Source organism: Pezoporus wallicus, unplaced genomic scaffold (assembly GCF_028554395.1).
Source record: "Pezoporus wallicus isolate ANWC-B61680 ecotype Strahan unplaced genomic scaffold, APGP_CSIRO_Pwel_v1 contig_736, whole genome shotgun sequence".
NCBI lineage: Eukaryota > Metazoa > Chordata > Aves > Psittaciformes > Psittacidae > Pezoporus > Pezoporus wallicus.
The window spans coordinates 1,886,319-1,912,634 of record NW_026639744.1 but is presented as its reverse complement, the minus strand read 5'-3'; the positions used below and the strand labels follow the sequence as shown (position 1 = coordinate 1,912,634).

At 41.2% G+C, this 26,316-nt stretch overlaps 1 protein-coding gene and 1 long non-coding RNA gene across 2 annotated transcripts in view; one reads left to right on the top strand and one right to left on the bottom strand.

Moving 5' to 3' along the window:
- LOC130602642 (uncharacterized) overlaps positions 1-2,168 on the top strand; it is an 82,215-nt gene extending 80,047 nt beyond the window's left edge. Inside the window, exon 3 of the long non-coding RNA XR_008972952.1 lies at positions 1,014-2,168. This is a non-coding gene — a long non-coding RNA (uncharacterized LOC130602642). The remainder of the gene's footprint in view (positions 1-1,013) is intronic.
- The window catches only part of KCNJ3 (potassium inwardly rectifying channel subfamily J member 3), a 644,250-nt gene that overhangs the window by 441,171 nt on the left and 176,763 nt on the right, over positions 1-26,316 (bottom strand). The window lies entirely within an intron of this gene.

The window sequence follows — 26,316 nt, the reverse complement described above, 5'->3', positions numbered from 1 at the left end:
AATGCGTTTTTGCTTATGTGTATTCATTGAGAGCTATTTACAAGGTCATTTTAGGAAACTAGCTTGGCTCCTGGAAAATTCAGTATCATTTTGAGAGCACCTGTGAACAACGCAAGTCTTCCCATCAGCAGGTGGGAAAGTGGAGGAGGAGAGAGGCAGGTTAGGATGTTGGCTGTTCCAGCTCTCAGCGAATCATTGTCCCAACACATCATGGTGCTTGTTTTAATTTTACAGAAGCCTTTCTGTATTCGCCTCTCCTGTTGAATGCATTGCCAGGGTGATTATTAGTCCACTTAATCCCTGTTGTATGACTTCAGGTGCTGTTGGATGCCACCACGGTGTTCAGTTCCCACACAATCTGTCCCAGGGAATTCTCACCCAACTTTCCCATGCCTACCTCAGCTGCTGTTTTTCCCATGCCTGCATCATCTGCTGTTTTTAGGTGGTTTTCTTTATACAAGCAGTCTGGGGGTTGTTTTTTATACACTTTGCTCTGAATCATTCCCCTCTCACACCCTGCCATGGGACAACCTCAGCTCCTGGCTGGTATGCAGTATAACCAAGGATAATCTATCCCTGGATTTCTCCAGCTTGAAGCCCAGGTAAACCTGGTCCTGATAGGGACCACTTCAATTCCTGGGAAAATACAGGACTTTTCAAGTATTAACCTGATTACTTTTGGTTTCATTCACACCCCTGCATAGTGTGACTTCTCAAAATATTTCTGGCGCAGGCATAGCTATAAGTATTTGTGATTTTTAATACAGTATTTATGAAATGAGAATTAGCTAATAGGTGGTGTTGCCTGTGGTGGAGTCCTGAACTCCTCCATGGAATTTTCCATGGAGACAGAGCAGATCTCTTGCAGGGGCACTATAAACTGCATGGGGTGAATTACTCCTGCTTCACCAGGTCTGTGGAAAATTAGCTGAGTTTTCAGAGGCAACAATGATAATGTTTTGATAGAATTTATTATTTTGTTTTATTTATTTTATTATTTTTGTGGTTGATAGGAAGGTGGAGATTTGTGCCTATGCTGGTGGACAGAGCAGTTCCCAGGGCTGCTGAGTGCTGAGCAGGGGCTCTGTTGAACACTGATCTGAAACAGCCAGATCAAGAGATGATGCTTTTCAGCAAGAACCAGCCATTCCTCCAGGAATGTTTGGAGGAATGTTTGCCATGTTATTAAAACCATTTTCCACTCCTTTTTTCATCCACTGCTTAGGAGACAACTGCCAATTTAGGCTGAGATTTTTCCCTTCAGATGTACAGATGAAGAGCTCACACCATGCCTCAAATGTGGGCATGCACCAGAGGTCTTGGAGGGCACGTCCTGTGTGAGTTGTAGCTCACGTTCCACTTTTGTAAGGTTCCACATATCAGCATCGGTCTGAAGACTGTGGTAGTGTTACATTTGTTTGGTTGCATACCGTTTGGGATGGAAGTTCACCATGCTTATAGTGAGATATACATACTCTATAAAAAATCAACTGGTGTACCTAAGGAGGGATTTATCAGTAATAAAGAGCTCTGGATAATGAAGTCAAAACAAACACCATCTTTCTAATAGATTTTTTGTTTGCCCAACATGACAGAAAATCTTTTATACCCACCCCACCATGTTTTTTGAACATGAAATTTTGCCTAAGTGGAATAGGCAGGTATGGCCATACCCCCTTGCTGTCACCTCTCTGAGCAGTTTGGCTGCTGGAGAAGGCCGTTTTCTTCTTATTCTGTGACTGTCCCTGTGGTAGCATCGAGCAGAACTTGTCCCAGCTGGCAGAGCATCCTGGGGACAGAGCTGGCTAGTGTCAGGGAGTGGGGATGTAGGGTAAGAAGATGCCTGGTGGCCATGGTCCTTCTGGCTGCCCACTGACTGTCTGGTGGCAGAAAGAACAAAATACCCGCATGCATGACAAATGCTACTGTTGTAGAGACTGGTTGTGAAAAATCACTGTTAGGTGGGGCTGCCGTGTGTGTCTGATTCACAGTCTTTAGTTTATGAAAATTATAATTATTTTGATTTTTGTCCACAGACAGCTTGAAATGTTACAAAACTCTGCAGGTGCTCTCTGTTATAACAAAACCCCAGAACAGATGGTGCAAGGTACCAGGCCAGCTCAAGGGATTAAACACAAGGCTTTTGAAATTTAAAATTAAAGCTGGGTGATCTTGGGAAAATGTACCTGCCAAACAAGCTTGCTTAGAAAAAAAGTTTTCCAAGTTCTCCATACAAGCTGATTTAAATTCAAATGAGACAAAAATTGGGCACTTTAAAAGTGCTTAAGAGAGGATTAAAAGTCTGCGATCAAGAAAAAATGGGATGTATATGAATTATTTGTTGTTGCAGGAGGATTTGGTGTCCAAAAGCACATTTTCTCTTCATTTTCTCAGTAGCGCTTCAGTGGATGGTATGGGAAAGGCTTTACTAACCTTTCCATTGTCTGCTGCTCAAAGTATGAATGAGACAGTGATTACACAAAGCCAGGCAGCCTCACCAGTGTTGTTGTTAGCAGGAATAATCTCCCCAAGTTCTGTAGTAGGGGTGCCCAGTGGTGGGACCATCCCAGAAGTGCCCCGCACTTGTTTCCTCTCTTGCTTTGTGGCAGCTGGGAAGCTGGGGTTTTGCTCCGTTCCATAGGTATAAAATTCATTCATAAATTTTGCAATTAAAAAGAAAAGGGCTCTCCTTTTGAATGTGCTCTACTTCCTCCCACAGCAGAGAGGAGCAGCATTGCAAGCAGCAGAGGGAAGGAGGTGCCCACTGTGAGCTGAGTGTGGTGCCGCGCTCCAGATGTCCCCTTTGTTTCAGCACCATTGTTTCCCCTGCGTGGAGCAATTTCAATTTCTCATTGGCAAGGGACATTGTTTTCTGCATAATTTTTTTTAAAATCACTCTTAATCATGAGCCGTGTGGGGGCATTTAGGCTCACAATAAAGAAAAAGCCTACTGGGTGAAAAAACAGCAATCTCCCTGGCTTTGATGGCCTTGTTGGCCAGAATTTGGGACTCCAGCAAACAGTTTGCTACAGCTCTATTTAAAACAGAAAGGGCTGGCAAATACTGTAATGTTGGATGGTGTTTGCTAAAGCCTTTGTTAATATGTTAGATAACCTATTAATCACAAGTTTTATATTCATATGCAAAATGTGCCTGAAGGACAATTTAATCATTTATTACAAGCACTTTATATATTTACTTTCCCTTTCCCTTCCCATTGGAAGAGCCATGCTCGTTAACCAAGCCTGATGCAGGAAGATGATCACAATGGGATGGGGCGTTGAGCACATGCCCAGGCAAGAGCTGTACGGGAAAGAGAAAACTGCAGAAAGTTTCAGCACACACTGTGTTTTGATACGACTTTAAAAGCCAGCATGATTAAAGTAATTGAAAGATTCTGTCTTATTTTTCTTTTTCCTGTCTCATCTTGTCATATTAAAGGTTTTTAAGGACTTTAATTAGGTATACTGGTTACAGAGATGACAGAGAGCAACCCTTTCCACGCCCAGACACTTGATGGAAGATCATTTTGGCAGGTACAGGCTGGCAAGCTGAACCGATATAAATTAACTAGGAAAGGTTAAATTAGAGTAAAATGAGGATTACAAACCAATATATGAAGCAAAGTTAATTCTGAGATGGAGCCTCGTTGTGTCCGCTGTGCTTAGTCATAGTTGTGTGAATGACTTGGGATTAGGAAGCCCTTCCATGTGGATCATAGTTAATTGTTTATTTAGATACAAATTCTAATGTGCAAGGATGTGTTAAGATTGTGAACTATTGGTGGAGGACAGAGCACCTCTTGTACAAAACTATTTTTAAAGCTGTGTAATGTTTTATGTAGAAAGCAAAGCAGAGCTAACAAGCATTTGTGAAGGCTACCATCACATGAAGAGTAGAGGCAGCAAGATGACTGAAGGCTGCTTCTCTGCAGCCACCTGGACCTTCAGCCTGTGCCCTTGGGCCAGTGTGTCAATGTCCTCCTCCTTCAATGACTCAAAGTATGGCCAAAATGTATTTCATACTTCATATATCCAGCTTTGCTCTTTGGACACACTGGGGAGAGCAGTCTGTGAGGGCCTAGGGGGTCGGGGCAGTAGGGTTCATCAGGGTGAGGGGTTGGCAGGGAGCTGGGGGGTGGCTCTGGTCAACCCCCATGCTCAAAACTCATGTTGGGGCAGGTTTCCCAAGGTCTGGTACTGTTGCATTTTGGGTATCCACAGGGATACTCTGTATGTTCTCCACCCTCTGGACTCCCCAGGTCTTGCTTCAGCACATCCATGTCTTCTTTGCATGGCCTCTCCTGGCCTGCTTCTCTCTTCCCATCACCCCAGCACTCCCATGCAGGACTTTGCACTTCCATTTCTTAACCCTTGGAGATCCTCTGGGCCTGTTTTCCCACAGGCAGCTGTGTGCCACATGGGATGTTGTTGCAGATCATCCTGGCACCAAGGGACAACCTCAGCTGTGAGCCCCTCAATTGTCCTGTTCAGTCAGAACCAAGAATTTTGGATGGACCTAATTGGTGTGCGGTTTTAGTGCTTTGTGTGTTGGTGTGTGAAAAAAATGGCAGTGTGATAACAATGTATAAATGTTAACATATTTAAATTATTTTGCAGTGTGCAGGAAGACAGTATTGCCTATGGATTGTTCTAGATCACTTTTTTAACTCTCATGTAGTCTAATTGAGCAGTGCAAGTAAGCAGGGTTTGATCCTATCCTTTATCTGAATTTAAAAAAAAATCATTTTTGTATTTTATCAGGATGCCTGTTTGTTTTAGCATTCAATTACAGGGTTCATTAAATAAAAATCCCCATAGCTATATTTCATCTTTTCTTTGCAAAAGGATATTGCAGCATATATTATGTACACTGTACATGAGCCAAAAGCTAAGAGGCCATCTCCTTGCCTACAGTTGAGAAATAACGTTTACTGCCTAAAATTAATAAAAAGTTGCAGTAGTTTCAAAATGAGAGCCTCACACACTGGCATTGCATTGACATGATGGGCTGCTTCCGCAGCACCATTTTACAGAGCTATAATAGCCAGTAAAAATGTTTTAAATGTATTTGTCAGTTTTTAATCTACCCTTTGTTAGAGTGTTTGGTGTTGAAGTATTTTTTCAAGGACTTTGTGGTTGTTATAGATATTTTATTCCATAATAAGGATTATGTTGCATGTAATCTTGTGAAAAGATATAGTAATTTATTTGAAAACTGCTAAGGAGTTGGTAAGTATTTAAAACCTCAATTATATATAACCTTGTTTTCTCTTGCAGCTCATCAGATACAATGCCTTTGAAGAGGGTGAACAGCCTTTTGCCACAAACTGCCAGTGTCGACATTGACTTGCTGCCACTGGTCCACCCTGCCCAGCTCTTTGTGCATCTCCCAACGACCAGACAGGGTGTAAAGAAGCCGAATCTACCACGGAGAGCTCTCAGGCTGGGGGAAGTTGTTCTTTAAAGCTCTGGAGAAATGCAGTGCATTTATCAGCTTTGAGTGGATATCATTGTGTTTATAACAGAGTGGAGGCACCATGCAATTTTGCTCTTGAAATTGGTTTATATAGATGACTGGTTGCTGTGAAGTGTGTGTCAGAGTTGCATGCAGCCGTTATGAAGTAGTACAATTGTCATCGCTTCTTACATGGTTGTTGAGAAGAGCTTGAGAGCCCAGCTCAGTCAGCTGTTGAATAGATAACCCAATACAGTTAACGTGGCATACATTGTAAAGAATTACATGCCTGCTACAATGAGCTCTGGGCCTTTGGTCTAGATAATAATCCTGGTGGGTGTACCACGTGTAGTGGCTGTCTGATCGCTCAGATATGACTGACGAAACATAAAGAAAAATGTCAGTCGGCTAAAAGAAAAATGCTGCTGTAAGTTTGTTTAAGGTTCATGTAAACGGCTGTGCTTTTTTATTTAACCCCGAGTCTCCCAAAGACTTGGCTGTCAAGCTAAATATGGATCTGTATGTAAGCTGTGGGTGAAACTCCATTTTAGATGGTGTTGAGATTTGTCAGCTGTGATAAAGGCTTTGGCCATCTTTTCCCATCATGGTGGCCTTGTCTTCTCATTTAACAGCAAGCAAAGTCCTTGTGTCAGTTTACATTTGCAATGCGTGAGCCTAACACCACTAAAAAGGGTGAATGTTTGCGACTTTTTAAGTGCTGTGGCATAATTCATTTCAGTGACTTGAAGTAAGTCAGAATAATCAAGCTGGCAATATGGACTGGACTGGAGGAGTAGTAATTAATACTGCTAGTGAATTTATTTCATTTTTTAAAATAAGAACTGCCGTGTTGAAGTGCATGGCTGCTTGCCACTCAAAAGGAAGTCAGCCATTGGAAAGATGAACGTACATGAGAAAAACATCCATGGCCTTGAGGCATTGCAAAGACTGCGAAATCAGAGGAGGTTAAGGTCAAGGCCGATGTCACTCTGGACTACTGCAATGGCACCTATAGTCACCACAACTTATGTGAGGTTGCTCTGCATTGGTCTCTGGCAACTTTAACCCCTTGTGCTTCTCCTGCAGTTTGCGATAGATAGTCTATCAATTGCAAGGGCTGGATGTGGAATGCATGAATGAGAGGGCTAGGGGCTGACGTGGCCACCATGGTGTAGATACCTGTTGCTTACACAATGCTGTAAGGGAGGGCTAAGGTCCTGCCACTCCATGGATATATTGATTTTTTTTTTCTTTTTTTTTCTTACTAGGAAATCAATATTTTTTTAGATTGCTTAAATTTTGTGCATATCTTCCTGTTTGGAGATAAGAACAACTTTGCAGTAATAGAATTGCCCATGCTGAAACTACAGCTGGGATCCTCATGTGACTTGCATGAAGTTCAAGCAGCCAGTTCAAACCTTCCCTCACCAGAGGGACTACAGGGACCCATGGTACGACATCAGTTCACGAGACACTAGTTTCAGAGGCTTCTTTTTATACCAGGACAGAAATATTACTGGACCAACTTGACAACTGAAAATTAATTTACAGGTATTTTTATATCATGTAAATAACTGTTTGAGAATCACTTTTATTTACCTGAGTGACTGTAGGGTGGAGTTTGCCAGAAAGATGGAACCCCTTCAAAAAGCCCAAGCAGGAAAAGCTTATTTTTCATGACATAGATTGCAGCCACTCAATTTAGCTATATTTTAAAGAGCAACATCTCAGAGTGGTGGTGCCTATGTCATGGCAGACTTGAGGCTATTCTAGGGTTATTTCAGTAACCTGCATCTACAACACATAAAACCCTGTAGACTGCTTTGCTTCATTTTGGGTTGTTTTTTTTTTTTGTTTTTCACACAGCAGTCAAATGCTGGTGCTTTATTTATGACACCAATAATACTACTGTGCCACAACAGGACACTTTTATTGCTGGTTTTGAAGTATTTGCATTTTTATTTAAAAGTCTGAGCCAAGCAGCAATCTGGAAAAAAAAAAAAAAGTCAAAGTGAATAAATATGAATTCGACAAAAACATGCTTTGCACGCCCCTAAAAAGCTGAGCAGAAGAGGAGAAGTTGCATGCTGAAGGGACAGTAACCTTTCTGTCCAGGGTGGCTGGGTGCCAGGCTGCAATAGGAGAGGGTGAACAGTGATGGTGCTGTAAGGCTGGGTGGGTTGTGGGGCAGATTGTTGCCTCCATCTTGCTCATCCCTGGAGATGTTTCCATAAGCAATGCCTTATGACCAGGTTTTGCTAGGAAGAAGAAGCAAATGTATAGTGTGTGTTTCATCTCGGGCACGTTTCTGAGCAAGTCTAATTTAATGTATAGTGTGTTTCTGTCTGTCCTTCTGGAAAGGCCACCTGGCATCTGAGTTTTTAGCATTACAAATTTCAGGGTACCGTCTGGGCTGAGAGCTGGGAGCATCTTGCCCTGTTGAGAGGCTTTCCACCGCACAGGAAGGGCTTGGAATGAAGGAGGGAGGTGAGGGGAGACCATGTTTGCCTCAGTAATTTCTGATGTCATTCAGTCTGCAACCTCGTCACGTGAGATGTGAAAATATCCAGCACACCCTTTCTGTGCACACAGGGGGAAATGCCAGATACAGCTCTTCCCTGATTTGTTATTTTTTCTCAGTTTACATGGTAGTCTTTTACTTATATTTTTAAAACCCACGTTTATTGCTCCCTGAGCTCACAGTAGCACTATGGTAGCTCAAAGCAGATAATGAAGCATGAGCTACATTGAGCAGAACAGGTATCTGCTCACTCTAAGGTTGAACCAGCACCCTGCTGATGCCAGACTGAGCTTGGAGCAAAATAATTGGAAATATTTTCGTATTTCAGACCACCAGTGTGTAATGGGGAAGGCAAGAAAGGGTAGAAATATTCCTGAGAAAATTCTCAAAAGGTCCAGGGAACTGTTTGGCTTGGAAAATGGGTTTGGACATTTGGATCTGAAGTCAACAGCATCACGACAGAGCCTGTGAGAGGAGATGATAAGGCACAGAAGTTAAGAGATAATGGATTTATTTCTTTCACCACAATTCCTCTATAATATTTAGCCTGAAAAGCTCTCTATTTACTGCTGTTGTGTGTGTTGGTCCTCTCCCCAGCCAACCTGCCAGAGCCATGATGGGCTTGGGATAGTTATTCAGTGCAGCAAAACTTGACCCCTTCTGATGAGTGAAATTCTTCTCACATGGAGATAGTTTCCGTTTGGTGGGCACATACAGTCTTGTTTTACCACTACCTGTCCTGTCTTCACCCTGATTTGAATGTTGTCATAGCTAAAGGATGAGAAAAAACGTGCCAGTTCTTCCTTTGTCCTTACATTTCCCATTAATAGCAGTACAGGCTGTAAAGTGGTTTGCAGGAATTTACAGAAACTCTTGTTGTGTGGAAGCTACTTAGGGCTCTACTATAATCCCAAGTGACTTCTAGATCTCTAGTGCTCGGGTATGACTAGTCAAAATTTGGCCACTTTTCTTGCTATTTCCCCCCCCACCTCTATCCCACCTCTCATCCCAAACACTTTTTATTTTCTCTTTTTTAAGAAAGACTTTTTAAAGAAATCACCTTTCAGGAACTATATCTGATACTACCTAGTAATGAAGCTGCCAAATTATGCTTGAAGTAGTCTTATATTGTCCACTTATATGGCCCAGGAAACAGTTCAAAGCTCATATAGAAAGAATTCTCAAGAGGAAAATAAAAATCCAAAGAGCCTCTATGTTAAATTCTAATCTTAGAGGGGAAAAAAAGGCTGAGAGAAATTATTAGTGCTAAATAAGAGAAAGATAGAAGCAAAATAAATCATTTTACAACTGAGGACTATATATTCAAACAGATGCAGGAGCTTTTCCTTTACATGTGGTAGATACCAATTCTTTAAACAGCCAAACTGGAGCTTTCTGGTTTAGATTGTTGGAACCGCCCTCTGGAGGCACTTGTCTGTTCCTCTGAATACTTTAACTGAAATCAATAGGAAAGGATGTGGTTCAGTATTAGACTGAAAAATATATACGCCCTTCATATTATTTTCTTAGTAATCGTATGATAACCTAGTTGTTAAAATTATGCTAGTGGATTTCATTTATATATACACGACATATGTTTATGCATTTTAATATGAGATCCTTTATAATGGATTATATTCAAATTTCAAACTCTAATGGTGCAATGTGTGCGGCATGAAATGCAGCAATTTTTCACAGTTTATATTGCTGCATTTTACTTACGGTACTAAAATTTAAACTCCCATTCAACAACCTGGTACAAACCCATTAACATAGTCCAGAAAACATAGTTTCAGATGAAGTTGGTAAATTATTTCCTTGATTTTGTTAATAAAGAAGGAGTTTTATTTTAGGGGTTTGGTGGTTTGGTTTGTTTGTTTTGGTTTTGTTGGGTTTTTTTTTTCCTTTTCTTCCACCACCAACTTCATAAAAACTGCACATAGCTGATTTTGGAAGTGGTTCCTTGAGTGAACATGGAAGTTGCTGGCAGCCACAGACCCTATCCCTACAGCATGTCCTGATTCATTGCCAAGCCGGCTGCAGCCAATGTGTTAATGCTTTAAAGGTTATGCTTCACCAGCCCTGGGTGTGAGTGGGCATGAAGTTTGCTTTGCAGAGAATACACAGTCTTGTTTAATGTTCAGGGTTCCTCTGTCACCCTTCTGTTTGGAACCAGCCCCCTGGGCAACACTGTTTAGGAAGATGAGGCTAGTGAAAAATAATCAAGTGAGGAATACTTTGCAGAAATGTATAGAATATATGTCTATACAAGAGAACCACCTACTCGGTTCTCTTCTGAGCAGAAGCAGGCAGTGCATGTTCCATGCCCTGGAGGAGGCTGTGGGTTCCAGAGGGTGACAGAGTTGTGCTCAGGCGTAGATGCTTTTTCCATCCTTGCTTTTTTTTTTCCCTCTTACTAGCATCCCATTGTCATATCTATTTTCTCAGAAAATTGAATTACATTTTTAAGCATGGAAAGACAGACTTTTGGTGTCTTCCATCCCCACCTCTCCTGTATATTGGGAAAAGCTCCAGGAGCAGAAGTCTGTGGGCTTCCTCTGGCTCCAAGGAGGAGGTGAAGCTCTTTGTGTCTCAACTCTGCCTATCTGATGGAAGAATCCAGTTAAGTGCTAGGGAAAACTGGTGAGCCCAGTGCCTCTATGAGGCACACGAAGTACCACATACACCAGGAGCTACTATTTGGAGCAGGAACCCACATTTGCTCAAGCTAGGTATGTAATGGCAACACTTGTCATCCACCTTTTCTGTTTTAATGTCAGAGGTAAAGATACACCATTGATTGCATTGTACCAAATATACACATAACTTACTAAAATTTAGGCCAAAACTGAGTGGGATCATGGCTTCACCGCCCCTCCTGCCCCTCCAACAGGCTCCTCCAGGCAAGCTGGCTGTAGCCCAGAGATGCTTTTCAGTCCCACAGGTCCTGGATTCCCCTGGGACCTTTCTAGCTCTGCACAGGGTACCTGGGACACTGTTTTTAAAGCATGGTTACAGAATTTGTCCTATGAGTAAGGAGAAGAGAGCTTGTCTGCTGGACTGTCAGTGACTGAGCAGGAGCAGAGCACTCATGGTGCCAAGGAAAATTAATTTTGTCTGGTACCACAATGCAGGATGCACACAGGGTAAATCTTAGAAGCCTATTGTGGCTCTGAAATCTGTGAAAACACTGAGGGTTTGTTCTCTTTTTTTTTTCTTTTTTTCCAGCTTAAATGTTTTTGGGATTTTGTTTTTTGGTTTTTTTTTTGTTGGGGCTTTTTTTTTCTCTTTATTTTTTATCAGGTAAAGTAGTTTTATTTTAATAACTGTAACCAGCTCTGTTTGTGTCCTTAGCTATAAATCCCCACAGTGATTATGTTTCTTTGCTAATGGAAATAAAAGGTGAGAGAACTGAAAATAATAATAAAAATACTTCAGGTCTGTACACTTGAATTCAATTAATGCCTCCATCTTAGTCTATCAAACACTTGAGAGAGCCACAATAAGAGGAAATATAGATATAAGTGCCTAAAAAAAGTGGTCAACAGTTGTACAGCCATATAAATCACCACCTCTTCATGAATGTGCTCAAAAAATCAAATTGCCACTTTTATTTTCTCCATTTACTTTAACTACTTTCACTTTAAAACCATGCAAATAATATTAAAAAGATATAAATGATATTGCGTTTGCTGCTGCAAGAGACTGAAGGTGGGAGTCTGTTGAGCAGGAGGTGGGGTACTCCTCCCCAGCTGTGCATTTTGCAAACAGTTGTGATTTGCTCTTAGCATTTGGGGGAAGCTTCTGCAAATTTACATTCTTTTTAAAAGTGTAAATCCCTAGGGAGAAGTTAGAAAATGCTTCAGTGCTTTTAAAAATAGCATTTTGCTTGAGTGGTGGCTCGGCTGGTGCTGCAGACTGTATATATTTATTTATTTAGAGGGTCTAAGGTTGGAGTCCTGCCCCTGCATTGCTTCCTTTGAGTCCGTCCATTGCATCACATGCTCCCCATTGTTACTTGTTAGAAGTAATTTTAGTCCCTCTGTTTTCCTTTCAATGGCCATTATCTGTTAGACAAACTAAACCCCGAAGAATGCCATCTTCCTTTAAAGGCTAATTATATTGGTTTATAGTTATGCTGTCTCCAATGTTCCTATAGCACTAAGGAACGAACTGTCTGAATTCAGGGAGAACGATTGCTGTGATGCTGCATTATCAGAAACTGTCAGAAAACACAGTACACCCTTCACACATACCAAACCAGGGCTGAAGCCAAAGTCTAACATTTATAGAGATGTACTGACCACTTCTCTACCATATGCCTGTGACTTTTGATCACAGATTTGCTTGCACTATGTTCAGCACTGTAGAAACATGGCACACCAAATTTCTTCTTTCTCTGGCAGCCCTGGTGGTGCTTCTTGCCCCAGGCACCAGTGGAGATCTGAGGGATCTGAGCTGAAAACCAGCATCGTCTCTGTTGGTTTACACTGCTTGTCTGAGCAGATGCCCTTGTGGAAGTGTCATTGGCTTGCAAGATCAATGCTGTAATTAGAAAAAAAATGGTCTTCATACATTGTGTATTGGGAAATTTGGTGCAGAGGAGGGAGATGCCTGGCAGCTTCCATCGGCAAAAAAAACCACAACCCAACCAACCAAAAAAAAAACCAACAAAACAAAACAAAAACCAAAAAGTAATAACCCAAAGAAAGCAGAAAACACAACCAGCCTTTAGTGTCAAAGTAGAGGTTGCAGGGAAGATTCTCTCTTCTAGACATTGAGACCAGCTTGTCATGATGAGCCTGTGTTCACCTCGGTAGAAGGAAATGGTTATTCATACATCGTGTATTCAAATAAATAGAGCATTTCCCACCCCCGCGTACCAGGCAGGCTTTAAAATGAGTAGTGAGTCTGTCAATGGCACTGATGTTTTGCTTTCATGTTACCATTGCCTCCAGACAGCTTGGACATTTGTCTTCAGAAAACACCCTTTACTTAGAATATCCAGGAAAGACAAGTGAACACAAATACTTATATTTTTGTTTACAACTGAAAAACTCCCAGTATCCAAACAGAGGAGAAGCAGGAGCTTCTCCTGCCCAAACTCAGGCTCTGAAAATCCTGAAAATAATTTAGGAGTCAAAGCTCTGACTGGCAACTTAACTTAATTGTCCCATCTTTTGAAAGACAACTTGGGTTTGAGCACTGTAAATAGTTTTTCTGTGTCTTGTACATGCAGTCTGCTGGGTACCTGTACTGAGCAGTGTGGAACCACAATTTTTGGAGCTGCCTGGGTTTCCTGGTGGTGCAGCTTGCTGCCGGCTGGCAAGGTGCAGAGCATTGCCCGCCCTGTCTCAGTTCACAGTGGCTGAATTCAGTCATTCTGAAGGAGCTCGGCACAAAGGACTGCTATTCAGATTTGGACCTCATTCCCCAGGTTAAATTCTGCCTGTGCTAGGGGTGCTCAGAAATGCTGACATGTTTATTTTAATTTTCCAATTTCACAATTTCAATTATTTTTTTTTAATGCCACTGATTTATTTAGTGGGATAATTTAAAAAATATTTTCCTTAAGAAAAAATCACTTTGGTGTGAAAATGTACATTTATTGCAGAAGAAAGCATCATAGGGTGTGATAAAAACAGAATTGAAAATACTGGGTGGAATAATAAAAAAAAAAAGGGACATCGTATTTTTTTTCTTTAAAGGCCAGGCTTGAGCACAAAGGGACTGAAAATTCATGGTCAGCTCTGCCCAGTGGGGCTCAGCATGGTTGGGACCGTTGCTCCATTCAAGGGAGGGTGCAGACATGGTGTACCCGTCTGCATCTTTCATATATCCCTCTGTGGTATCTGTGAGGTCAAATGTTTTACCTACACACTACATTTATACATGCTGCATTTGTGAAGAAGGCATTTATATGTATGCAAAGATACGTGGATTTATACATATAGGTATCAATCAAAATCTGAATTTTCATGAGATAAATGCATGTTTTTAGTTGGCAAGAAAAATACCTAAATGTCACTGAAATATTTCTTACCTGCTACTTACAATTATTATTTTTAGTATGATCATTATGCAGTAGGGTACTTTCTCATGAGAAGACCAGTTAAACTGAAATATTTCTCTCCTGTATTAAAAATCACAAGTCAATACCTTTTAAGGGGGGGGGGGGGGGGGGGGGTTCCATCTTATTCTTAACTGCAGCATCATTGATTTAAGTATTCTTTGTAATTTGTAATTGTAAAAACATTTTGAAAAATTAAAATGCTTACACACTTGTAACCATTCATTACTATTGAGGTGTTAAAATAATTTATTCCATTATATTAACGATTGCTAGATGCATCAAAAGATAATTTGCCATGTAATTTTGTTAAACCTGAAACTGTAGCATATTTTCTCGATAATACCATTAATATATCAAGAGTAAATAAAATGTTTAGTTGTAGGCACATTAATTATCGCCTTCATCTACTGGTGTTTAAAACTAAGAAATAATTAAATGCACTTTAATAAGATATGGTTCTGGGAAAGCAGGATCATTTATGAATTGCTAGAGGTGCATACAGCTGCCTTTCCCTTGAGAGGAGGAATTTATGCCGAACACCCCGCTGATTGTTCAGGAGGTAAAGAACCAATAGCTGCATGTACAGAGGTTTAATTTAAAGTGTGTTTCTCACTAGGCTGCTCACAACACTTAATTAAACTCTGCTGTTTTGGCAATGACAAATGCTGTAGTGCAAAAGGAACCAGAGTAGCAGTGACTGAGAAGCTTTCGTAATTTCTTTCATGTGCACTGGCAGCCAGATCCAGGTCAGGAGAGAAGGAAAGAATAAAAGAAGATTTATTTAAGGTGTCTGAAGGAAGTTGCTACTTTCCAGCATCTGTGTTAATTCGCAAAGAAGGTTTCCTTGCGTGCAACCCAAGGTTGCAGATATTACTGCTTGTGGCCATGGAAAATAATTTGCTACTGTTTCTCAGCCTTTTCATCCAAAGATGCTTCTATTTGTTGTGTTGGGCTCATGTTTAAAAAGTCAAAATCAGAGACATCAGGCACGTGCCTGTCTATTACCTTCCTTACCCAGCCACAATTCCTCTTGACTTCCGATGGGCCCATTAATACGGCATTGGAGTATGCAGTGCTTATATCCTGAAAGGAAGGTGATTACAAGCAATACAGATAATCACAGTTTTAGACAGATTGTGTCATTCCCTATTCAGATAAATTTTTAAATAGGCAAGTTTCTTTTAAGTAAATTTAAAAAATATATCTATTTTTTCACATTTCTGCCATGAAATACCAACCTGAAATGTGAGGAAACACTACTGCATAGATATTTTTAGTTTCAAGTCCTTTATTTTAGGCATACATGGACATAAATGGTACTGCATGTTAAACCACAGTCTCTTCTGCTTTTAATTCACTGTTCCTCTGTACACCTGTCCACACAGTTTAAGAAGGCTAATGTAAATTTTCAGTAATATATAGTCTCATTTAGCATTTGCATTAATAAGAAAAGCAGTGAAACAGCTATCACTGATAATAACATTTTATTTTTTTCTCTCTCTCTCAGTCCATGTCTTCAGTCATAATCCAGACTGTTGCAAGGGCAACAGTTTAGGAAACTGTCCCTCAATTTAAGGGTATATTGAAGCTGACAACTTCTGAGACAAAAAACACTCTGAACTTTTGCAATGAAAACCTGCATTTCTATAATAAATTTTTTAGATTTTTAGCGTTTTAAATATTTTTTTCTTTATATTTTTAGAGAATGCCAGATAGGGCTTAAATTACCTCTGTGAAGGTAAAAAAAAAAGGAGAGAGAGAAAATAATGTGGACCAGCTTCCTTAAGTCTGTGTGCATGGAGAGAAGGAATCAGGAGGGAGGCGAGCTGCGTTTAGCCTGTGATTGTGCCATGAAAGAGAGCTGCACATATCTAAAAAGTTAGTTCTGAGGAGAAGCCTTTGCAGGCTGCAAGCCTGTATAATATTCCCTTTCATTTACTGAGGGTCTCCAGCTGAATTAGAGGCAGGGTTTTCTATGGGCTGGGGGTGAGCTCCTGCTAAGTGCTTGCCACATGGAGCTTGAGCAGAGCAGAGCAAAGAAAATGGCTTCTCACTGCGCTCACCAGAGTCGTGAGGACATGTCAGATACAGTAGCAATATTAATAAAAATATCACACTGGTTAAAGCATTTTTTTTCTTTAAAGGGTATTTTTGATTAATTCTAATGTAAACCATTTTGTTAATTTAATTGATTTTTTTTCTTTTTTAGTATGGACTTAAATAAAATCTCATGAGTCCCCAAGGGCTGATGGTTTTCTTTGATCTGGGAGAGCTTTTCCTCGGCTCTCTCCCATGGTTTTTCATGCCTTTCTCCCCTCTCCCTGCCCCTTTTTCTCTGCTGGAAACTCTCATGTAACCCTTTGCACCCATCGTATTACTTCCTTCCCCGTTTCCCCTCTTCTGCCTTCTCCTCTTTGCAGCTGTGAGGGTCACCCAGTGTTTCTCCATAGCAAGTGGGGGAAGCGTTAGAAGATTTCTTCAGCTCCACAACCTAACTGGGACCATCTGCTCTTGAATTCACTCTGATTAGCCCTGATTTTTTTTCCAACCATCCCTCCCCACCCTTTCAGGTATTCGGCTGGTGTCTGGGGTACCCCTGTCCCTCTTCTCAGGACTTCTCCATCAGCAGAAGCTGCTCCATCTCTGAAAACTTTGAGCTGGCTGGGCTCAACCACTTGAGTGCACCTCCTTGCTAGTATGCCTTCTGCCTATCTGCTGTGTTTCCTGAGCATATTGGAAGTATTAAGATAAAACTTTATATAATACCTTTTACTGGAGATAAAGCAATTCAGCCAGGGCCTATTTACCCTTCCCATTTATTTAAAAGTCCAACAATAAAACCAGTCCATTCTGAATGGTAGATAAAATGTGGTGTAATTGATGAATGCCTTTTGGCAAGTGCAGTTGATTTTCCATGGGGTTTTTATACATTATTGACACTGTCAGTGATTTCAGTGATTGTGGCCACAGCTGGGATATTATTATTACTGTGTTGCAGTACTTCTGTTGGGAGGCTATTGCAGAAGCACAGCTGGAAGTGCTAGTGGCATTTGATGTTCATGACCTGCAGTAATTGTACCATTTTATAATGGGAGAATTAAAAGGTGGCCAGCCCGGCAGCTCTGGCTTGCAGGTGAGGGAAGGGGCCCTGCTCTGGCCAGCTCTGGCACCACAGGGCCAGGGGATATACACAGGGCTTTCTGTAACCTTGTGTGTTTTCATTGCACTCGGAAGACTGGCATACCTTGTGGCAAATATCGCTAGGAGAGCCGTTCCCCTGCCCTTTCTCTCCCATGGTATTGGATGCTGTTATGCCCTGGGTTGCACAAATTGCCTGCTCACCTGTAGGAGCGCCAGCTGGCGCTATATGGAACCAAGATTAAAAACACTTTTCTCCCTGATTGCCGATGTACTGACAAATGAGCCGTTTAAAAAACATGTCATGACTTTTGTTCTGCCGAGACCCCTTTTGCTGCCCACGGGTGGCAGTGGTGCGGGTGCTGTGTGTGCCATGGCACAGTGTGGCTGGCTGTGGTGGGGCTGAGCTGCAACAGCGCCACATGTGCACTGATGCTGCTGATAGAAAACTTCTCGTGTTTCTCTCCCCTGGCAGGTGGTGTGATGAAGATTTCAGAAATCTTTTCAGAGCAGTGGAGAAACCTTATGTAAGAAAAGTTGTTATTTTTGTTACAAACCATGAGACAGAGGTGACTGCAACCTGCATAAGCAAAGCACATGTGCAGTATATACTTTGCCCATTAGCTTTAAGTAGTTGTGCGGTCCTTTCATTTGCACTCCACTCCTAACAACAAACATCTTAAGCTTGTAGCAATGATTTTGTGAAAGCAGTCATTTTCAGAGCCTTTAGGATGACTATCTTTGTGCTCTGATGGGTTGCTGCTCTGTTTGGAAGGGGACTGTAAATCAGACCAGCTTATAGTTCTGCCGATGTTTCCTAGCTGTGGTGAGAAGACAAATAAAAATGTGGGCCTGATGCAGTGAGTCCAGAGGAGGCTATGAAGATGCTCTGAGGGCTGGAGCACCTCTCCTATGGAGACAGGATGAGAAAGCTGGGCTTGTTCAGCTTGGAGAAGAGAAGGCTCCAGGGAGACCTCTGAGCAGCTTCCAGTGCCTAAAGGGGCCAACATGAAATCTGGAGAGGAACTTCTGACAAAGGCATGTGATGGTAGAACAAGGAGGAATGGCTTTAAACTGAGAGGATATTTAGATCAGTTATTAGGAAGAAGTTCTTCCTTGTGAGCATGGTGAAGCCCTGGCACAGGGTGCCCAGAGAAGCTGTGGCTGCCCCATCCCTGGCAGTGTTCAAGGCCAGGTTGAACACAGGGGCTTGGAGCAAGCTGCTCTGGTGGAAGGTGTCCCTGCTCTGGCAGGGGGGTTGGAACTGGATGAGCTCTAAGGTCCCTTCCAGTCCAAACCATTCTGTGACTCTATGGTATTTACCTGCATACAGCATCTCCAGTAATGCAGAAGAGCTAGACAGCTTCTTGCACAGAAGCAACACTGCCAGTGGTAATGCTGATGCTGTCAGTCATTCTTTATTCAATATGGTTCAGCTTAGTCTTGCATCGTGGTTGCACACTGAGGTGCATCTTACAGTCTTAAACAGCCATGAGCAATCTCCCACAAAGACACCAGGGAGGGACTCATCGCTGGCATTCATGAAAAGGAGCTCATGAGAATCCCTTGCAGGCAGGGACATGGGCTGACACATCCTGGTACATCACAGCTTTTGCTCTCTGCTTTTGGAAGAGCTCCTAGTTGCCAGCTAGGTTGAACCTCACGGGAGCCAGGACTAGTGCTGCAAGTCCATTGCATTTTATAGAGAATAAGGGAATTTTGGTATGTTCAGTAGAATCACCAAATGTCATCCTCTGCACAAACTTATAGGGCTACTAAAACCCCTCGCAACTATATTATGAAGCCAGAGCTGAATGTGGGGGAGAGGTAGGGTGACACACCCTCTCCTTACCCTCATTCTCCTTCTGTGATTACATGAAGCTCAGCAGAAATTTGTTTTTTCCTTCTTTGTTACTCTTCCTTAAGTTATTCGTTATGACACAGCTGCTGCTTCTTTTTTTTTTTTTCTTCTCTCGTTTGCAATTTTTGAAGTTTCATAGTGTTGGGGATCTCTGAACATAGTCCTGCCTTTACTCTGGCTGCATCCAATCTTTTGCATGAAGCATACTGTTGGAGGTTGCATTTGTTGTGGTGACTCTGGCATTGATGTTTCAGTACTGGGGTCTGACTGCCCATGAGGCATCTCATGGACATGGACCATAGTAAAACAGCCACACTGACTGTTATTCTTGCACTAGAAATTGTACTGCCACAATTAAACCTGTGGGTTTAACATACATACTTGCTCTGTGTACATATATCCTTTGCTTTTGAATCTAAATGTTTGCTCTGAATCTTTGGCCACTTTTCTTCCCTTCTTTCATTTTATCTCCTGCCTTTGACTGGTTACAGTCTCAAGATGTTTGCCAAATATTCTACAGTACAGCAAGAAATCCATGTTGAGAGACACCAAATTCCTGTAGCTGTTAGGGTTGGAAGAGGTGTGTTAGGTAGCCCATCACTTAAAGCTTGATAAAAATCCCTGAGTAAATGCCACAGGAACCCTCCAGGAATAGAGCATTTAATCTTTAGATTGTCTAAAAGGAGCCTGGTGACATGACTTGGCTTATTGCAGAAAGCTAATTTCGGTGACTCTTGTGATATTGTGAAGATCCTCAAGTCTTTTGCCCCATCCTGTTCTAAGAGGCAGAAATGGGTTCTTGCTCATGACTTCCTCTCCCCCCTTCCTCACCCTCCCCTCATTCCCCTAAACGCTAAAATACTAAAAGTTATCAAGAAATGAAAAACATTTGGGCATGTCAAAATACTTTTCATGTTTTCGAAGTAGTGGATGTGGCTGCTGTTTCCCCTTACCCAGGGCAAGGGCCAGTTCAGGGCATCCCTGGTTCCACTTAGCTCAGGGCACTGGTAATTCAGGTGCTGAGGAAGGACCATCCCTTTTGTTGGCTTCTGAAAACAAAATCCATCTTCTGCTGATTTAACATCCTTCAAAGCTGGGCAAAAAGGAGAGGATGGTTCCCTGGAATAACGGGCAGGCTGCTTACCAGGAAAACACTGTTCTAAGGAAGAAAACACAGCAGGCGAGAATAGAGGGTTTAATGTATTAGCTTAACATTGGCATCCAAATACCATATTTTAAATTGCATTACAAAGGGGATAAAAAAAAAAAAAAAAGAAACACCAAAGGAAAGACTTGGATAAAGTAACTTTGCTCTGATTAAGAAATGATGAGACCTATGTATCTAATCATATTAACCTGGGACGGTTTATTCCTCACTATTTTTCTCAATAAGTAATGAAACCTGGGAAATCATTTATTATGGCTGTTTCTTGGAATAATGTTTCATCAGTGTGGAATAAGAACGTGTAGAAAAACTGTTTAGCACTTTACTGATGCCCAGGGACAATGTCCTGGATTTGATGTGATACTTTTGGGTTTTGGGGCTGAGAAAAGAGGGATGCTCTGTACAAAGAGTACTTCAGACCACGAGTATGTTTTATCTCCTCACAAAGCTCAGCAATGCTGTATTCAGAACTGTGATTTCCATTTTGTGCCACAATTATTAATTAAAATGTACTAATGGCTAGCTTACAGCTGAGAATTACATCAGTCAAGAGAAAAGGGGGAAAAAAGGTGGATTTTCTGCAGTGGCATTGACTTCAAGACAAAATATTGTGGTTGAAGTGTGCTGTTAGTACAATGTTGATGACTGTACCCACACCTAGGCACTTTTGCCCATAACTGAGATGGTGAAGAATGTGCTGTTGATCTTGTTTTTTCAGAAGTTTAAGCTTTCATAGATTAAATCAGACCTTTTGATAGTTTCTTGGCTCAATTGACTGTGGTTATGAATGTGGTTAAGAAAAATACTAAGTTTTTAATATGTATAATCTAATATTATTTATTTTTACACATACAGGCCAGGAAATGAAAAGCTAGAAAATTATATGAAAACCACACATGCAGTATTCTTTACTGCTGATCATCAAATTTGTCACGTAAAATGGATCACCTGTACGCCCACTCCTCTGAAGTGGCTGCTGCTGGTGGGGACCTGGTCCAGCTCCTATTGAACACAGCAGAAATACTATTTGTCATCATGTGTTTGGCAATGACTCTGTACATGTCCTTCAGCTGGGAACTAGACGCTGTAGCATCATGTCTTCCAGTACAAACCTGGTAGTGCTCCACTGTTAATTAATTTCAAGACAAACTTTAAGAACTTGTCACTAACACATAACCACTGACACATCTTTCTACTTCCATCCAGACAATTTTAATCACAGCTGAGACAGCAAAGAGTAATGCTATTAAGAAGAGTGCATGAAACTTGAGCACAGGACCCTCCAGTTCCAGTGTACGTGACAAAAAATAACTGGTGAAGGAGGGAGAGCCTAGAAAACGGATGGATGCTCTCCCCAGCCTTCTCCTGGGCTTGATCTTCTCCCCTGCCACTGGGGTAGCAGCCTCAGTCCTTCCGCCACTTTAGTGATTGTATTTTATTTTTACACTTCCAAATTGCACAAGTCAAAGCTGCCTGAGAAGGGCTAGTAGTGTATTAATGCTATTGCTGTCACTTTTGTTACAACCAAAAGAAATTATTCCCTGCCAGGTGGCCAAGGGAAAAATGTTGAAGGAGGCCCCTGGAGAGGTTGAGGTTTAAAAATTCAGTTGCTGAGTTAAGTAGGTGAAGAAGAGGATGAAGAGGAGGTAGCAGGGTAAAGAAAAGGGCGAGGTGGGGGGGGGGGAATAAAAAGTAAAAAAATTGCAGTCTGGAGCAAAAGAATTTGAGAACTGGAAGAGGATCCAGGGTTGCTAGAAGGTCAAGGAAATGGAGGAAGCCACTGTGCAAGCTGGCAGGGTAATACAGAGAATTTAACTGTGCATGTGTTTTCCTCAGGACACAGTAAACACATGTGGTGTAGCCTTTTTTGCTGCAGCTTTTGGGCAGTTCTCCAGCCCTGCAGGAGCAGTGTCAGTGCCACCAGTGACCTGTGCCACCCCAGAGATGCCCAGCCCTGTCCCACTGGAGCCTTTTAGGGGCAAAATCTACCTACTGCCTCAAAAATCTACTGCCCACTCCAATTTTGTGCCTCTTGGACGTTGAAGATAGCATAGTTGTATTAAGACAATGCCCATTTTGGGTTAATTAGTTTCTTTGCAGGCTAATTAGCTCAAGCTGGGTTCTGTGTTAACATCCTGTATTGCTTCTGCAATGGAGGCAGTTTGTCTAGGAGAGGTCAGCTGTAATTTCTTTTTATACTCCAGATTCAATTGAAGTTTGTGTCTCGATTCATTCTGAGCCTGGGAATAAAATTCAGGACAGTTCTTATTTTATGTCAATTGGTTCTTATCTTCTTAATCTGAAACTTCAATGTTTGCCCGGCAGAAGCAGTTAGCTGTTATGAAAAGACTTGTGCTTCTTTGGGAGATGATGGGAATTTTACTTTCAATTTTGGTGGAAGTAGAAGAAAGCTGTGTAACATTAAGCTTGTATCAAGACATAATCTAGGCACACCTAGGTGCTGAATGGATGTTTTGTGCAAAAATTATTAAACAGTTAATCGGCAGAAATAGTCAAGTATTACTTCTGGTGCCCTGACCCGCAACAGAGGCTCTGTAATTTACTTCTTACCACTCTTCCTCCTGGAGCACCTGCCCTGTAAGATGGTGATAAAGTGAATGTCTAAGTGGTGTAATTTGTTATTGTTTTGCCCTGTGTTTTGGAAATGCAGATGCCACGGGTAGCAGATATAAAATACATTGAAGTCAGTTGTGACTGTACATTGAAAGTGAACCAGGATCCCTGCAGACCTTCATAGGATTGGTTCAGGGGTCAGGGATCCCCACTCTGCCAAATTCCCCCAAATAGTTTTCCAAGTCGTAGTATATAATTGACCACTTCTTCTTTTGACAAAGTGTGTAAATTGGTGTCAGTTTTTGAGAATATAAAGAATTAATTCTTATGCAATGACATTTTAAAAAGACCAATTTAACTATTGCATTGCAAAATTACATATATGTGAACTTTATAAGCAATATCCTCTAGTTTAAGAGCAAAGCATGTTTTATAAATATTTCCTATAATGCAGATAGCAAGGATGGACTCTGGTTCCTCAGCTGTTATCATCTTCAAAATAAAAGTAAATACAGAAATATTTCCATTTCACAAAACTAAAACCATTTGATCCATGGTAATATAGCACTGCTTTGAAAAATTTAAATAATAATAAATACTGCATGCTGAACAACATTTTTGAAGGTGCTGCCAGTATTCTCATAACAGTTAATAAAGTAGTCACAAATGATTCTGCCCACTTTTGTCCCAAAGAGGATCATATTTAATGCTCCATTTAATTTGCTCAAATGTCAGGGAACATCAAAAGGGGAAATTTATTGTATTAGTCACTGAAAGAGATATAGTAGGAGCATCATGCTATCTAAAGATGATTAATAAAAATAGCTATTGATTTTGCAAAGTCAATAAATCCAGCTGTTCAAATGATAGCATTAGTCAGTTGAAGGGACTAGTTAGGCTTGTTTGGATCTCTCGGGTGTATCTGCAGCCTTTGTTACTCTCTCATCCAGGACAGGATGAGGAGGAGCTGCTCTGGACTGTCTCTTCCTTAGAAACATATATGGACCTGCAACAGTCACTAATGGGAATCTCTGAATCACAGCACAAGCACAGAGTCTCACTTGTTTTGTCCAAAGATAAGTGCAAAATCCTGCTCTGCTGAACTCACTAACCTTCCGTTGAGGTTTCAGGTGAGACAGGCTGGATAAATACACCATGAAGCATGTTCAAGCCATTGAAAAGGGAGATACAAGTAATTAGATGTGAGAGAAAGGCCAGATGACCAGATTTTACAATTGCTATTTTTTGTCATGGTACTTGTCACCTATTAGTCTTTAGACCTGTTGGCATTAATACAAGAGGGGGCTGTGGTGGCTGTACAGCGCGGGGCTGGCCCAGCTATCCAAACCAGGGTTCAGCGTTTCATTTGGTTTACGGTGTCTTTAATAATGCTTTTTTAAATTATTATTATTATTTTCTGTGTGATTATGTACATTAAAAAATGTGCTCCCTAGCCTCTCACTTTGTGTTCTTTCCTAAAATCCTAGAATTGTAGAATAGTTTGGGTTGGAAAGGACCTTAAGATCATCTAGTTCCAAAATTCTCATCTCTGGAGCAGTTCTTGCTGGTGTTTAGAAAGACAAGAATCTCATTCCGTCCCCCCACTATGTAACAGAGCTTCAGGAAAATTATTTTAGCAATGAGATTTTGTGAATTGCATCTTTCCCTTCTCTGAGTAACTTCTACAGGAACAAATTCCAAGTAAAACACCCTAGTTGTGTTTGCACAGTTATTCTCACAAATGACCAAGTCAGGCTCACTGTATTCATCTTGCAGTGGTATAAGCCTTGAACTCTGTTTAATACTTTTTAAAAAAACTAAAATAAGTCAGTGGTTGGCATCAGAAAGTGGAAAGCACTGGCTGATTTCATCCCTTCCTTTTCTGTTTATTTTCTCAGCGAGGCCAGATGTCATCATGCTATTTTTTCTTGGGTTGATGATGGGAAAAAATTAAGGATGCTAACTTTAGTTTAAAAATATTTCTTTGGCTGTATCATCTCTACATTTCCTTTCTAAACTCTAAAGCAGCTGAGCTTTATTTGCAAAAACACTTATTACGTATTTTTAGGTAGTGTAGAGATTGCAACTGGCAGATAAAGATAAGCACAGTTACCTTGAGGGTTTTGTTTTTTCTTTTCTTGGGGGGAAGCAGAATCCTCTGTAATTTAAAAACTAAAATGACTTACTAATGAAATACAGAATGAATCATAGGATGGAGTAGGTCATAGTAGTGTAGAAGATTTCAGGGTGATAGAGCTTAATTTCTGAGATTCTATAGTGATGCTACAATCACTGTTTTATTTAACAATAAGTATAAGCCATTGTTACCTCTTACAAAAAGGCAGGCTGAATTATCTGTTGTCTGAAGTATTTAATCAGAAAAGAGACACATTCCTTAAAAAGTCCTTTGGCCAGCGGTTACTGTGCTCCATGCAAGGGCAGGGAAAATGCATTGAGTAGTATGCATGTTATGGGGAGGAAGGCTAAACAATTGCTGTGTGCTTGTTTGCTGATGGAAACTTGCCTGTGTCTTTATGAAAATCACCCATCACTGAAATTCTTCATGTCTGTTACCATGCCGTTACTGTGGTCTGCAAGGAGCAGCTTTGGAAGTTGGGAGCTGCTACAAACCTCCTCACTTGCTCCTCTGTTTAGCGAGAGTTGCACTGCATTGCTCTGCTTAACCCAAACCAAATCTTTTCAGGGTGGGTTGGCATTTGATATGTCTTCAGATTTTTAAGGTTTTCCTTTTCCTTTGAGAATATAAATTATTGTGAGAAGCAAAGGTTAAAACACTCATGTAGCCTTTGGTTGCTCATGTCACGTTTTTCCGCAGCACCTGAAATCTCAGCCAAGGACTGCTGTATGTATTAGCAGGTAGTTAGTGGCTGTGTTCTGCTTACAGGGGCAGCCAGCAAACTGTAAGTCTTGCAAGGTCTAGACAAGGCTGGATTCACCTTTTAAACTTACCCAGTGCAGCTAGAAAATACACCCTCAGTCCAGCAAGTTGGACCTAGTGTGACATGAAGTCTTCTATTACTAAGCTAGTTGTGTACGTTTATCTTGGATGTTAAAATGCACGGTGAAATCTTGTTGAATGCCTTTTTGAAAATTTAACTATACTACATCTACTGAATTTCCCTTATCTACTGTAGCAGTAATATCTTCAAAGAATGCAGGGGATTAGTTAAAAACAATCCAGCATGCTGAGAGCCATGCTGCTGTCCCTAATCACACCCTCCTCTGTCTTGCCCTGCCTCCCTCAGGAGGGCTTCCCATAGTTTCCCCTCCACAGATGTAAAACTCCCTTGTCTGCGGTTACGAGTTTGTCTTTGGGCTGTGTTTGACAGGTTCAGAGCCTCTGTAATCTCACGCAAAAGTTTATGAGCTTTTTAAAATATCCATTAAAGATTCACAAGATGCCCTGCTCATTATTTGACATAATTTAAGCGCATCCGTTCTTCTAAATTTTAGGTGTGGTGGGTTTTGTTTTTTTTTTTTTGTTTGTTTGTTTTTTTGTTTTTGGT